Source organism: Aulostomus chinensis, chromosome 1, assembly GCF_037954235.1.
Source record: "Aulostomus chinensis isolate RoL2024-O1b breed Wild chromosome 1, RoL_Achi_v1.0, whole genome shotgun sequence".
NCBI classification, from domain to species: Eukaryota; Metazoa; Chordata; class Actinopteri; order Syngnathiformes; family Aulostomidae; genus Aulostomus; species Aulostomus chinensis.
The window spans coordinates 36,726,088-36,740,877 of NC_141320.1; the positions used below are offsets into that span (position 1 = coordinate 36,726,088).

At 45.0% G+C, this 14,790-nt stretch overlaps 1 long non-coding RNA gene across 1 annotated transcript; it reads left to right on the plus strand.

Annotated features, from left to right (window-relative positions):
* The first annotated feature begins 1,033 nt into the window (after positions 1 to 1,033).
* On the plus strand, positions 1,034 to 7,271 carry LOC147271502 (uncharacterized). The gene is made up of 3 exons (XR_015115779.1): positions 1,034 to 1,390; positions 4,611 to 4,946; positions 6,506 to 7,271. It is a non-coding gene; the product is annotated as an uncharacterized LOC147271502 (long non-coding RNA).
* The last annotated feature ends 7,519 nt before the right edge of the window (positions 7,272 to 14,790 follow it).

Below are 14,790 nucleotides of genomic sequence, written 5' to 3' on the forward strand. Positions count from 1 at the left end.
CATTTGACAGACCTGTGGAGCAGTGAGGACACACATGAGTTGATCACATGATCCACTGAAGCGCCATTTTACCTGCCACTGAGGTCACCAACATGAGCTGGAGTTGGGACTCTTGAACTGAACCTGGTATCACAGCGACCCCTACTGCTGCAAAATGGAACAGCAACATTGAACCAAGTACAGGATTGGAGGGAGACTGATGGTCGCTGTTTGGGTTTTTGGAAAACAAGGAGGGCGTGGCTTCAAGTTGGATTCTCAGAGACTATTTCCCCAACCTCTACATTGGAATCTACACTGTCATCAGTCATGTGACTGAAGTCATCCAGTCATGTGACTGAAGTCATCAGTCATGTCAGTGATTTCACTTGGGAGGACTGTCATTGTTGTCTCATTCTAGAAAAGAACCCAGACTCCACATTTACTCCTATCTATTATTGTGTTCCTCCCTCCTGGTCCTTACTCTGAATTCTCAGAGTTTATGTCCAGTTCAGTTCTCAAAACAGATTCAGTCATTAGTGTAGACAAATTTCCTTTTCTCCACTGATTATATGACAAGGTTTGTGTGGGGGGTGGAGCCTATCACAGCTGACATTGGACATGAGGGTGGTTCACCCTGGACAGGTTGCCAGTCCATCACAGGACCAACACATAGAGACAGACAACCATTCACACTCACAGTCACACCTACGGTCAATTTAGAGTTTCAATCAGCCTCGTCCTCTCTTGATGTCTTTGGACTGTGGGAGGAAGCTGGAGTACCAGAGAGAACCCACACAGGAACAGAGGGAACATGCAGACTCACACAGCTGGGGCTCCAATCTGGAACCTTCCTGCTGGGAGGCAGCAGTGCTCACCACTGCACCATTGTGTCCCCTGAAAATGCCACCAGATCGTTTGGATTCTCTGTAAAATGAAGTACACATGAACATGAAGAGGTTTTCACAGGGCTGGTGATCCAATGGATGGCATGACCATGGGCGCTGCTGGGGGGGGGGTACATGGGAACGGTTCTAAGGGCCCGAGCACTGACAGGGGCCCTCAGTGGGGCTGTAAAGTAAAAAAAAAAAAGACAATTTAAAATGAGCTAATTAAACATGGTTGTCGATTTCCATTATTTTTTTCTTGAGTTCTTCATCACATTGTCATTTAACCCCCCCCCCACCCCTTGCACAATGGTGCAGTCCAATTCAAACCCGCGAATGCCGCTCTGAGCTCCGTCACTCTGCCGCTGCTGCAGGTGTGCGCTCACAGCCGCTGAGTCGCTGATGGACGGTGTGAGAAACGAGCGGTAATAATGAAGTCTGGTTGGCTCAAACGAAGAGGAAGACGGGAGAAAGAAGAGAGGAAGAAAAGAGGCAGACAACTGGTCCCTCAGTTCTTCTCCAAGAAGGTAGGCTCACTGGCCTTGAGAGTTCTAAACGCTCGTGAATGAGAACAGGGTTCTGGTGAACGCGGCCCGATGAGCCAACCAGGAGAACAAGTTTACAGCGAGCGGTGCAGTGCCAGTTCTCATTTAAAAACGCTGCCTTTGTCGTCACGGTGAACAAACAGCTGAAGTGGGTGAACTTGCGAGATAAACTGGACTCAGTACAAGATAAAATACTACGTTCTGCTGGTGCTGAACTCATGACTAATGGGTGCCCTAAATATGCACAGATTCAGCTTCAGGAGGACACGCCCACCCAAACTACTGGAACCAGGTTTGGAGAAGGAGCTAAGCAGTACATAAAGGCTGTAGGATTCTAGTTTTTAAGGCCCTGGTCCATCAGTGCTCTGCCACAAACCCAACTTGTGGGTTGGGGGCGTGTGGGTATCCCTATGTGGGTCTAATCTGTCACACATTCTTTATAGTTGATTTCTTTATTGTGTTACTTCCAGCCTTGATCACAGTTCAGTTAAATTATTGACTGTTAGGGGAACACATGGAAGGCTGAGTGTGAGTTCACTACAATGCATCTCACTGGCCTGCATCCCTGAAACAGTGCAGTCCATTCTGCCACTCTCCCTTCTGACTGCACTCGTCCTGATCTGCTCTATGCAGTCTATCAAATGCAACTCCAGAGCATTTTTGGAGAGGTTTGTGTGCACTTTGGATTTTTTTGCCCTCTGCCCGTTACGGTTGCTGGTGGAGGAAGGGCATTCAGTGAACTCAGACTGATCCTGAGTCACCTCAGGTCGACCATGGGGCAAGAGAGCCTGAAGGGTCCTGCAACACTTTCAGCTGAAAGGGAATTGGCTCGCTCACTGGACTTCAAATATTGAATTTGTGACTTTGCTACAAAGAAGACTCGGCGCCTCGACCTGGGCATTGAAGTCTTTACTGTGTGAGCAGTGTAAGTGAAGATGTCTTCATGTTGTTTGTATGTAGTGGAAATATTTTGGTGATGAACTTGAAGTACAAAAAGGCAGCAAATGGCAGGGAAAAGACAAAAAAGGATTGGAATTGCTTTTATCTCTGCACAGACTGGGACAGAAAAAAAGGCAGCCACTCAGTGAAAGCTGGAACCCCATTGAGACGCATTATTTTGAAACGTGGTGAAACCTCAACGAGCTGGTGGGAGAGGTGGGGTGGTGCTGGGGGCTTGTCTCACATGTTTTTGCCCCTCGACCCTCTTCCTGTACGTTGGGGTTTACCCCGGTGGACGAAAGGGTTGCTTCCCTGCGCCTTCGGGTCGGGGAACGTGTCCTGACGGTGGTGTGCGCGAATGCTCCGAACACCAGTTCAGAGTACCCACCCTTTTTGGAGTCCTTGGGAAGAGTACTGGATGGTGCCCCGGCTGGGGACTCCATTGTCCTACTGGGAGACTTCAACGCTCACGTGGGCAACGACAGCGTGACCTGGAGGGGTGTGATTGGGAGGGACGGCAGGCCCGACCTGAACCAGAGTGGTGTTCAGTTATTGGACTTCTGTGCAAGTCACAGTTTGTCCATAACGAACACCATGTTTGAACATAAGGATGCCCACCGGTGCACGTGGCACCAGGACATCCGAGGTCGCAGGTCTATGATCGAGTTTTGGTCAGATTCTTAGTTCAAATCAACACAACATTCAGCACTTCAGAAAGTTTTCCACACTTTGTAATTAAGTAACTTGTAATAAGTTTATACGTTTATTTAAAGTCACACAAACTCATGGTCCATGAACAGGCAATGAAAAGTCTGACAAAAAATGCAGTTATGATGATGGGGGGGGGGGGGGATTTGGGGGGCAAAATTTGAATCTTTCAAGGGGCCCAAAATTTCTGGCGGCGCCCCTGGTCCGGTGGATGAATGCTGCTGCATTTTTCAAATTTATTTCTGTGCAGAAATAAATTACACCACCTGTTTGGGCGAATACCAAACACTGAGTCTCCTTCTCCCACTCAACACTCAACACAACGCAGAGCAGTAGCAAGGGTCTGCTGAGATGTAGGCCCAGACCGGCTCCATGTACACGAGGTGGTAAAAAGACTAACGCCGTGCAAGTGAAAAAAGCGTGATGCAACAAACAAAAACAAATGCATCATCACATTTTGCGCCGCAAACAGAGAAACGATGCATAGCACAACAGGAAGCGAACCAAGAATGCGGCTCCAAAATGAAAACGCTGCAAAACCAGTCGCCCCCAGCGCAAGTGCACCGAACCTGCAGGGGGCGCTCTCAGCCCAACAGCTCAATGCAGAGACGCGTAGGAGAGGAGAGGAGACGGCTGACAGACGTTTGGTTTCCAAGAAGAGCGGGAAGAAAATCAAGTTACGGCGTAGCGTGGTAATGTGACTTTATTTGACTGTTTACATAAAATGAACTTAAAATGCTAATTCAAAGATATCACGGTACAACGCCTCACATTACGGGACGTTCATGTTACTAACATGTTCACGCTGCCCCTTTGCTTGTCTATTGTGAGCCTGCTTGCTGGTAGCAATGAGATAAACTGAGATTAGAGACTGATTATCGTTCAAATACTACATTCAACCCTCTATCCCAGGCGTCCAAGCCTGTCCCCTTGTTTTAATTTCAGATGTTCTGTCCATTCTGTGGCGCTGCACTCACAGCTTCCCTACCTTTTGCTCTGTATGTGGCTTAAACATAAGTTTTTTACAGGATGTCCACAAGGAGACGCCTGCCACTAGTGGACATATGGATGTTGCACAACCTAGCGCCAGTGCAGCTTAACAGATTTATGGATTCTGTGACATAAAATGATTCAAAGGGGCCTTAAAGGTTCAATCATACTCTTGGATTTCTAAAATCGCTTCTTTCTATCGCTAGCCTGGTGCAGTGGCTGGACTCAGATGAGTAATGAGAAATGCTCTGTATAAATTAAGAGTGTTTCAGGAGGTAATAACTGTGTATTTTTTTCTAGCAGGGAGCTCTTCCATAGAAACCTTTTTCCAGTTCAGGGCTGTTAAGGAGAGGGAGAGAAAGTCCTTCTTTTCACAGGAATATCAGGCCTCTCAGAGCCAACAGAAGAAGAAACCTGTGAAGGTTTGACCTGTTGTTCACATTGCATAGGTTGTTTAGATTCAGCTGTCAATGCAGACCCGCATCTTGCAAAGTGACCAATCTCATGGATTTGCCATATTGAATCAATTTCCTTTTTATTTCCTATGTTATTTGTTATTTTGCAGATGTTGGGGTGACGACGTTGACAGGTGACTCCCTAAAACCTGTTAGAGGGAAGTCCCTTCCTCTTTCCATTCAGCCTCACTGGTCGTCAGAGCAGCTCTTGGTTGCTGCTGTTAAACAGCAAATCCATTTGAACCAGGACCTGAGGATGACGACCATGTTTGTTGAACCCTGATGGCAGAGAAGTGAGAAACGTCCCAGGAACAGACGACCCTTTCACATCCAGGAGTACAAGGAGGCAAAGCCTACCAAAGAGTAGCATCTACATTTGCACTGCAGAGGATTTGGAAACCAGTTGGAAGTGTTCATGTCTGAATCCAGTTCATACTCCATTCATGGTTTGATTTGAATTTATTCACCTCTGTCTTTTATGTGCAAGATCACTTCTGTCAGTTACTCAAAACATGCTAGTAATTTCTGCTGAAATGGCATTTTGTCAAAGGTCATACTGGACGGTCGTCTATGACGATGCCAGTGTTGTTCATGTGAACTCGCCATCCAAGGAAAGTGCTAAGGGTTTTAAGCAATAGTCCAACATTTTGGCAAATTGGCCTGTAGTCCTACTGCCTTTAATCATGAGTAGGTACATTCTCTAGTTATCAGTTGGGGGGGGGGGGGCAGTATGAGTCCTTCAACTCATCAAATACACAACAACTCCAAAAGGCTGTCGTGGACAACCTGTGACATGTACATTTGACTAAAGTGCACACACTGAAACTTAATTGATTCATGTGTTGGAATGTTCCTTAATGATACATTAATACTTCATCGTGTGGTGAACTGAGTTCACTACCATTCTGCTCACTAAGTGACTCATGCCTCTGCCCCCCCAGCACTGAACAACAGGCGCTGATATTGAAGGTGACGTTCACGCCTAACCAGGACTGCACGCAGTGTGTTTCCTCTGCTGCTTCTGAGACTTCAGGGCTGCAACTGGGCTTTACACAGTCAGAGCTGCTGGTCTGACCAGTCACCAGGGTGTCAGCCATACTGGTGCAATTTCATTGGTTCCTCAAAACAAAAACACTGAGTCTCCTGATGATGGACAAATTGAGGAGGACAATAAAGGAAATATTTCATTCTACCAGCACCTGAAGCCTGAAAGCAATTTGATCCAAATCTGATCCCAGAACAGAAGTGAGCACAACTGATGTTCTACTGCTGCTGCTTCACTTTCCCTTGGAGAAATCATTTCACATCCATTTAGGAAATATAACAAAAGCTTCCATCAGAATTTGACTCCATCCTATTGAGAACTTACATGTAGGAGTTGTGTGCATTGGTGGGAAGTGAACCCTAAAGCCACTCTCCTGTGGGTGGAACCACATCACTGTGTGTTCTGAAGCTGCCAAAGCAGCTCATCAACTTGATGAAACTTTTAGCTTCAACCTATTTGATGAAGCTTCTTCTCTTGTTAATGATTCCCTTTTGTTTGGAAGCAGAGCAACGAGTCAGGCATCATTAAGAAGCCTTAATTACAGGATAACTGACTCAAGTGAAACCAGAAAGTATGAAGCAACCCTGACACGTTGTCCGTCTATATGTGTTGTCCAGCCCCCTTGCAACCCTTAACAGTATAATTGGAAGTAAATTGATGGATGGATGGAAAATTCAAGGTGCACTTGAAGGCAGCATCTCAAGCTCACAGCAGCCAATCAGATCCCAAGTTCAGTCTGTTGGGGGAAGTAAGCTTTTTTTTAATTAATCAATTCAAAAATACAAAATAAAGCTCTTTAGCCAGGGTTACAACATAGAAATGTAAAGCAGTACAAAGACATCATGAGTTCAGACAAATAATCAGACAAAAGACAGAGAGATGAAAAATAAGATGAAAGATGAAATTTACCTCAAATTTAAACAAGTTGTCCTTTTTGATTTGGTTGTCCTTTTCTCGCAGATGTTTTCATTGAAACAGACTTCTCCACGTTGGACCAGAATGTTCGACCACACAAGCAGTGATGGAAGAAATGTTCAATGGATTCTTCTCTCAAGCCACAGAAATTACAGGAGGATTCAATTTCAGTCTTAAATCTCTCTGTTTTTCAGCTGGATAAAGAAAGATACCTCTTTCATCTTCTTAAGACAAATTCATCCTCCATCAGCCACACTTTTTTTCCAATCTTTCACTGTAAAGAGAATTTCAATACATTTTTGCAGAGGGAACAGATTCATTTATTAAAGGAGTTCTAATAAATTTGTTGGAACAAATCCTAGGGATGGAGTTATAACAACATGATATTCCTCTGGTGGAGCTTCTAGATCAAATTTAGACACCAGTTCTTCAACGTAAGTAGTAAGCTGGCACGTGGTCATTATTTATTTATTTTTTTTCTCTGTCTCACTGCAGCAAGAAGTCATGCACGTAGCAAGAAGAAGCATCCAGGTAGTGACCACATTAATCAGAGCCAGGAGGAGTCTTGACACCAGAATAATCGGTCATCACGTCGGCCAACTCTTTCCGCCCTGCTGGGAGTCTGAACCCTGACGTCTTCAGGAGTGGAGCACATGCAAATCAGAGAGATATCCTTTGACTGTTGGTAGATGAGCTGCTGCTGCTGCTCACTCACGCTGTGGGGCTGTGGGGGCGGTGCTATGCTGAATCTCCATTCTTCTGTCAGGGTTTATTGGAGCCATAAGAGCACCTCAGTTTGTAGGAGCACCCTAAAATGCACATTTCTTCTACTGGTCTTAGCACACAGCTGTTTTGTGCTGATGTAAGGAACGTTTGTTGTTATTGTTTAGAGAACAAGTCTTCATGCAAAATGGTGTATTTTATGCAAAGAGAGAAAAATGGGGATTAATTTGCATGGAGTGATTTATTTTATTCTGAGTTAAAACACTAAACACTAAAAATGTTGATTTCACCAAAAACTGGTGAGGTTATTGATTTAAAGCATGTTTAACATGTGAAATAGTTGATATTTTTATTGACACGTTGGTTAAACAGGAGCAGTTTCATATTTAATGGTATTCTTATTGTGTCAAAATATGCTGAGCGTATTTTTTTTTTGTGTGAGAGTAAAATAATTTTACTGTGAATTCATTCAAGAATTGAATTCAAGAAATTGAACCACTAGAGAGAATCTTCATACAAGTACTTGCATTCAGCAGGACTGAGTGCTTTGCTCATCAGGTCTAAAGTTGTTCAACAACAGAGAAACAGAAGAGAGATCAGTCCTGAATGAATCACAACAGAGACTGGAAGCCTGTGTCTTTAGATCAGTGGGGACGGTCCACAAGATTCCAGTAGATTCCAGAGATGGTGAGCCACCCAGCTTGATTCCAGACACCAGTGTCTACATGCTCTGGAATAGCAGGTGAACCATCTGCTCTGTGGTAGGATCACGCCAGGCATCTGGATTAGCACCAGCTCCAGTTTACGGTAGAAAGAATGCACTCATTGCTACTTTCAATCTCAGGGATTATTAGCTTTGGAACTCACAGATCAAACCCCACTTGATCTGAAGGAACTCTGACTTGGAGCCCACGAACTTTCAAGGTTAACAAAAGTGAGAAAACTCACATGAGGACACTTTATTTTCTTAAAGGGCCCAGTTCATTATTGTTCAAATGAATGTATTTTTGTGTTTTATGTGGTACAATCTTAGAATTACAAACCAAAACTAAAGTTGCAATCAACTGTAACATCTGGTGTTAAGGTGGAGATGGCACTCGAACCCCTGCTCCATATGAACCCAGAGAGACATGGATATTTCAGGATTGGGTTACAAAAGCAACCAGAAACCTGCATCAGGAGGTTTTATCAGGGTCTGGGGTCAGAAGGAATAAAAACATGAGAGAATCAGGAACAACCTTCATCAGGAGGGTTACCAGTGTCAGGGGTCAGCAGGAATACAAACATGAGAGAATCAGGAACAACCCTCATCAGGAGGGTTACCAGGGTCAGGGGTCAGCAGGAATACAAACAAGAGACAATCAGGAACAACCTTCATCAGGAGGGTTACCAGTGTAAGGGGTCAGCAGGAATACAAACAAGAGACAATCAGGAACAACCTTCATCAGGAGGGTTACCAGTGTCAGGGGTCAGCAGGAATACAAACAAGAGACAATCAGGAACAACCTTCATCAGGAGGGTTACCAGGGTCAGGGGTCAGCAGGAATACAAACAAGAGACAATCAGGAACAACCTTCATCAGGAGGGTTACCAGGGTCAGGGGTCAGCAGGAATACAAACATGAGACAATCAGGAACAACCTTCATCAGGAGGGTTAGCAGGGTCAGGGGTCAGCAGGAATACAAACAAGAGACAATCAGGAACAACCTTCATCAGGAGGGTTACCAGGGTCAGGGGTCAGCAGGAATACAAACAAGAGACAATCAGGAACAACCTTCATCAGGAGGGTTACCAGGGTCAGGGGTCAGCAGGAATACAAACATGAGACAATCAGGAACAACCTTCATCGGGAGGGTTACCAGGGTCAGGGGTCAGCAGGAATACAAACATGAGACAATCAGGAACAACCTTCATCAGGAGGGTTACCAGGGTCAGGGGTCAGCAGGAATACAAACAAGAGACAATCAGGAACAACCTTCATCAGGAGGGTTACCAGGGTCAGGGGTCAGCAGGAAGACAAACAAGAGACAATCAGGAACAACCTTCATCAGGAGGGTTACCAGGGTCAGGGGTCAGCAGGAATACAAACATGAGACAATCAGGAACAACCTTCATCAGGAGGGTTACCAGGGTCAGGGGTCAGCAGGAATACAAACAAGAGACAATCAGGAACAACCTTCATCAGGAGGGTTACCAGGGTCAGGGGTCAGCAGGAATACAAACAAGAGACAATCAGGAACAACCTTCATCAGGAGGGTTACCAGGGTCAGGGGTCAGCAGGAATACAAACAAGAGACAATCAGGAACAACCTTCATCAGGAGGGTTACCAGGGTCAGGGGTCAGCAGGAATACAAACATGAGAGAATCAGGAACAACCCTCATCTGGAGGGTTTATCAGGGTCTGAGCGCTGAATCATGGCTTAAGAATCAAAGTGGCCTCTTATTTAGGGACTCATTGATGTCATCAGTTTGTTCTCTAGCAGTTGTGTTGACTTGTATCCAGGAGATAATTTTTGCTCCTCTAGTTCTTTATTACTTTCTGGGACTTTGTGTTCAATATCACATCTGAGGGGGAACTTCTTACCTCATGGTTCTTTTAAGTTGGTCTTTAATTGTTCTCAGTGGTTCTGGAGTTCCTGCTTGAGTCTCATGCCTTCACCAATGCTAGCAAGCTCTGCTCTCAGGGGTTCTGCCTGATGTCTTTTCTGCGCTGCGTCAGCCTCAGGTTGTCTTTCCTCGTGGTCATTGGCCTCTTCAACTGCTATCCCAGCGTCTACGGGCGAGAGGCGGGGTGCATTTTGTTTTCAGAATCTTCGCTCAGTTCTTGAGTATAATCTTTGGTTTGTTTGTTTGTTTGGTTTGTCTTCTGTGAGAAAATCCAGTAGTTGTCGCTCACTCCAAGGAAAAAAAACAAATATTTTTAATACTTCATCTTTTGATTAATAAGACAATCTACAAATTCATTTAATTTCTGGATGTTTATTCTACCTACAAAGTCCATTTGTCACCCTTATAGATTGACCAATCAGCATTAAGAATATAAACAATGACTCAAACTAATGGCGGTCTGCTGACGTCACATCCGTCACAGAGGCTCACTCCTGCACTCAGAGGTGGCCTTTTAGTTCCATCACTTCACGCTGTATTTACAGATTTATGATTGAGGGGAACAAACCACTCTGATGTCTGGGTTCATCAAGGATATCATTAAAGAAATCCTAACTATCTGGCCAGTTAAATTGATCCTAACTGTTCTTCAGATATTGTGCTGGTAATGTCATGTAGTTTCTTTTCCAATGTAACTTTGTCGTTCTGATGTGTGTATTTTTACTGCTCCAACAAAGCTGTTCCTCTTCTGGGGAAATCAATCATTCAGGCAATCAATAACTGAGTGTCTCTGATGCTGTACTGTAGTATTGCAGTACAACAACACTCTGATCCTTCCTTTTCAAATGTTTTTATTGTGTTTCTCTCATCAGGTGTTCAAAATGATGACAATAAAAATCAATAATTGATATTCAGCTTTGTTTCAACAATAATAACTGATCAGAAATGAGGCCTGATGGCTGCAATAGCAGCTTTGTGCTGTTCAGTGACTCCTGCTATAAAAAGGAGTCAAGGCGGTCTTAAAGATGTGAAAATGTTCCAAAGATCCTTCTTCATGTTGGTCCTGAACAAGATTGGTGTCAGGCCTTTTTTCAAAGGAGCTCCAAAAGGCTCACTTAACCCTTTGAGGCCTGGCTGAGACACGAGGCCTGTTGACCTTTGACCCTGTTGCTCTTTTGCTCTCATTGGCCTCTCCAGTGGGTACAGACCTGAAACTTTATGAAATCCTAATCTGGTGGAATAATTCTAGAACCCCCTCCCAAACAGGAAGTGGCTTCAGGAAGGAGGTGGGGCTTCAAAGTTTTAAATATTGGTTTCTGGCAGAGGTGTGAACTCCTCCCAGAAAGCTCATCTCATTTGGAGCAACTTTGACCAGTTATGATGCTTCATTTAAAGACTTTACTGGACTTTGCCACGCCCTTTACGGACAGCAGAAAGGACTTAGGGGGGTCAAACCAGCACAGATGCGATCCTTCGAGAACAGAACAACACACTCAAATTTCAACTTCCTAGGTTCAAAGAGAAAAAACTATCCCCTTGTGAAACTGGGCAAAATCAGGGTCTGGGACTTCTGCACTCCGAGAGCCTTTTGGAGCAGAATTGAGGATCAAATCTGGGTTCTGGTGTTTCTACTTGGGCTACATCCACCAAACTTTACACACATAGTGTGATGCCCCAGAGTAGCATGTGCTGGGAATTTCAGCCATCTAGGTGCTAAGGGGCCCAAGCACGGTCCCGGGGCATCCACTAACCCTAATGGGCTCCTCAAAGTCTGGCCCCTCTTCCCTGGTTTCATTTGAGCTGAAGCCACCAAAAGTCACACCAATGGTTGATGTCAGTGAGAGGACTGATTCTCACATTTTCAGCCATCCAGAAGTTACAGAGCTGAAACACAAGACCCCAAAGCCCCTTCCATGTTTGTTGCCAGAGATATCGTAGTCATGACTGTGCACCTCCTTTATGAAGAAAAACAAAACAACTACTGCTTTGGGGCTTGTGTTCAGGGGTATTATATTATATTATTATATTATATTATGTGTGTAAAGTTTGGTGGATGTAGCCGGATGGGCCGGTGTGAGCAGGCATTTCAAAATATATATTTCTGGTAAAAACGCAGAAACAGCGGTTAGTTTGTTTTTGTGTTCAAATGAGAAACAGACCCATCCAGTTGTAGTGCCACCACTCAGCGGCCGCCTTGCAGTCAGAAGCCATGAAGAATGTTGCCCAGTAAGAGGAAGGAGAAAGGAGGAGCCGAAAAAGAGACACCGGAGAAGAAAAGCAGACGAATTTCCAAAACTCGACGCGTTCTTTCCAGGGCTGGACTGGGAAGAAGAGACGTCAGGTGTTGGAACGTGTAGTGGAAGAAGAAGGTCTCTGAGTAGTGAAAGAGTATCACTCTTTTAACATGGTTACTGTCTTCCATGTAGAATACTGCACTTTATTTTAATTTTTGAAACTTCAAAATGTGCGCATACATCCTCTGGTATGGCGTGTGCTTACACATATCGTGTAAATAACCATGGAGGGCTGCCAGGGATGAAAAATGCCAGGGCCATTTTTTGGTCCCAGTCCAGCCCTGCTTCTTAACCTGCTCACGGTGTCCTGTCAGCTGTCTTCCCTCAAGGAGGTGGCCAATCTTGCTCTGGAGCAGTTTCAAAAATAGGCCTCAGCACACTGCCTCTGTGCCATGCCTCTCTCATGCTCCTCTACTCTTTGGTGCACATGCCTCCAGTCTGTCAGGCCTCTGATGAAGACACTTGGATCACTGGGCTTGCTAAAAGCAGGGCAAACAAAACAAAACAAAGCATGACGTTGACCACAATAAGTCAGCCACTTCCACGTCGTGCCGTCCGTTCTAACGAAGAGCCTCTGGACGACAGGGTTTATGGAATCTTGTTGAGGATGAAACTTTAAAAAATCAGTCCTCTGTTTGGAAGAAGGGCGACTAAAATAGTCTCCAACTGTCTGATCTGACTCCTCCACTTCCATTGCAACAGCATGGCTTGACTAAGAGAAAGAGAGAGAGCGGAGAGATTTCATTGGACGAGCCCAATGTCCTTCAAGAAAATCAACCAATGGGCCGCGTTTCGCGTCTCCGATACCGTTACGGTCGATTAAAAACTATACACTTTTGAAAAAAAAATTATGACAGTTATGGGCCGGCCCAAAGATGTGCATCGGCCAGATGGCCAGTCCAGCCCTGGGTTCACCCTTGATGGGTCACCAGTCCATCCCAGGACCAACACACACAGACAGACAACCATTCACACTCACAGTCATTTAGAGTGTCCAGGTAACCACTACCCTCTTGATGTCTTTGGACTTTGGGAGGAAGCTGGAGTACCAGAGAGAACCCACACAGAGACAGGGAGAACCTGCAGGAGGGGTGGAGATCGATGAGTCCTGGAGACGTTCAATAATGTCCACAACTTTGGCACCAGGAAGACAGCAGGTGATGGCTCCTGGGAGTTCAACTGACCTGATGATTGAACCACCAACCACAAGGATTTCAGCCTCCATTGTAAACAGAGAGTTTAGATGAGAGAGAACCTGCTGTCAGCCTCACCAGTCAGGGCAGTGGCAGAGGCAGCAGAGTTGAATGAAGCAGGACCACCTGGCAGGTCTCAGCTGGAGGTGATGACATCACTGGCCTCAGTCCTCACCAGTGCTCTGCCTAGCAACAGGGACGATGGAGAGAAACCAGTAGAAGCACTCTGAGAGTTGGAGACAGCAGGAGAGAGACCACGACAGAGTCACCCATGGGAAACTGTTGGATCCACTCAGGACCGGCTGGACAGACACAGATCAAAGACAGAATTGATGATGTCATCAGGAGGCTTTGATGGTGTCTTTATTTGTACCTAGAATTCTGTCTTTGATCTCAGGAGGACATGAAAGAAACCCAATTGAGGAAAGTAGAGGAGAACATTCAGCTTCATTAGAAACACTTGAACTGTTGAACAGTAGAATTTGTTTGAAACAGTTTACAACACTGAGTGACAGGATTGAAGAGGGAAGAGTTTTGTATTTTCTGTTTAATTCTAACTTAAAACTGGGCATGAACATTTTTAGTCGTTCATATTCTAACATACAGAGGAAGTCATGACATTCCCTTTTTTTAACCTGTCCTGTTCAGGAAATGGAAATGGAAATTTAGCTGCTATGTTGAATCAGAAAAACCTTTTGAAGTCTACTTTTGCTTCAGTCAGAAAGTGGACTGTTGTTAACTCTCACAATGGTTGGTGATTGTGGAGGAAGACAAAATCCTTATGAACCTCTTTTTAACAGACACACATTTCTAAAAACACAGGTTCATTTTATTTTGTTCTTTTAGCAGAGGATGGTTTTGATCCATCGACCTCTGGGTTCTGGGCCCAGCACGCTTCCTCTGCACCACTCTGCTCTACCATTGATGGTGCCAGGAGGCCTAAAAACACAAAACACCAATTCAATCCAGGACCTTGGAGCCTGAACTGAAACTCCATCACACGGTGGCTCTGCTGGGGCTCCCACAGGTGAGTGAGGCTGAGCGCCAGTCTGCTCTGAGGAGGCAGCAGACATCTGCACCACTCAGAGGTTTGGTTGGTGGCTTTGACAAAATCCCAACAAACTAAAATCCTGTTGAAGCAGGAAGTTCTAGTTGAACTCTCACCCACGTCACATGACCAAGAAAACCTCCTCTTTCATTCAGACCAGAACAGACAAACATAGAAACATTGTTTCAGCTTCTGATCAAACAATAACATGTTCTTGATTGTTTGTCATGTTCTATTAATCAGACTGATGATCTCTGGATGTTCTAGGAGGGGGGTCTGTTTCTGATGAAGCCTGTTTGGTCTGGGGGGGTTAAGATGGTGGGGCTGTTTCAGTTCTAGTGCTGAAGGCTTTCACCATGACAGTCAGACTCTCCTCTGTCCTTCATGGTCCCTCAAATGTGCAGTGTGGACCTCACACACTGAATTTAGCCTGAAAACTCTTCATGAAAAGCAGGAGACTCAGA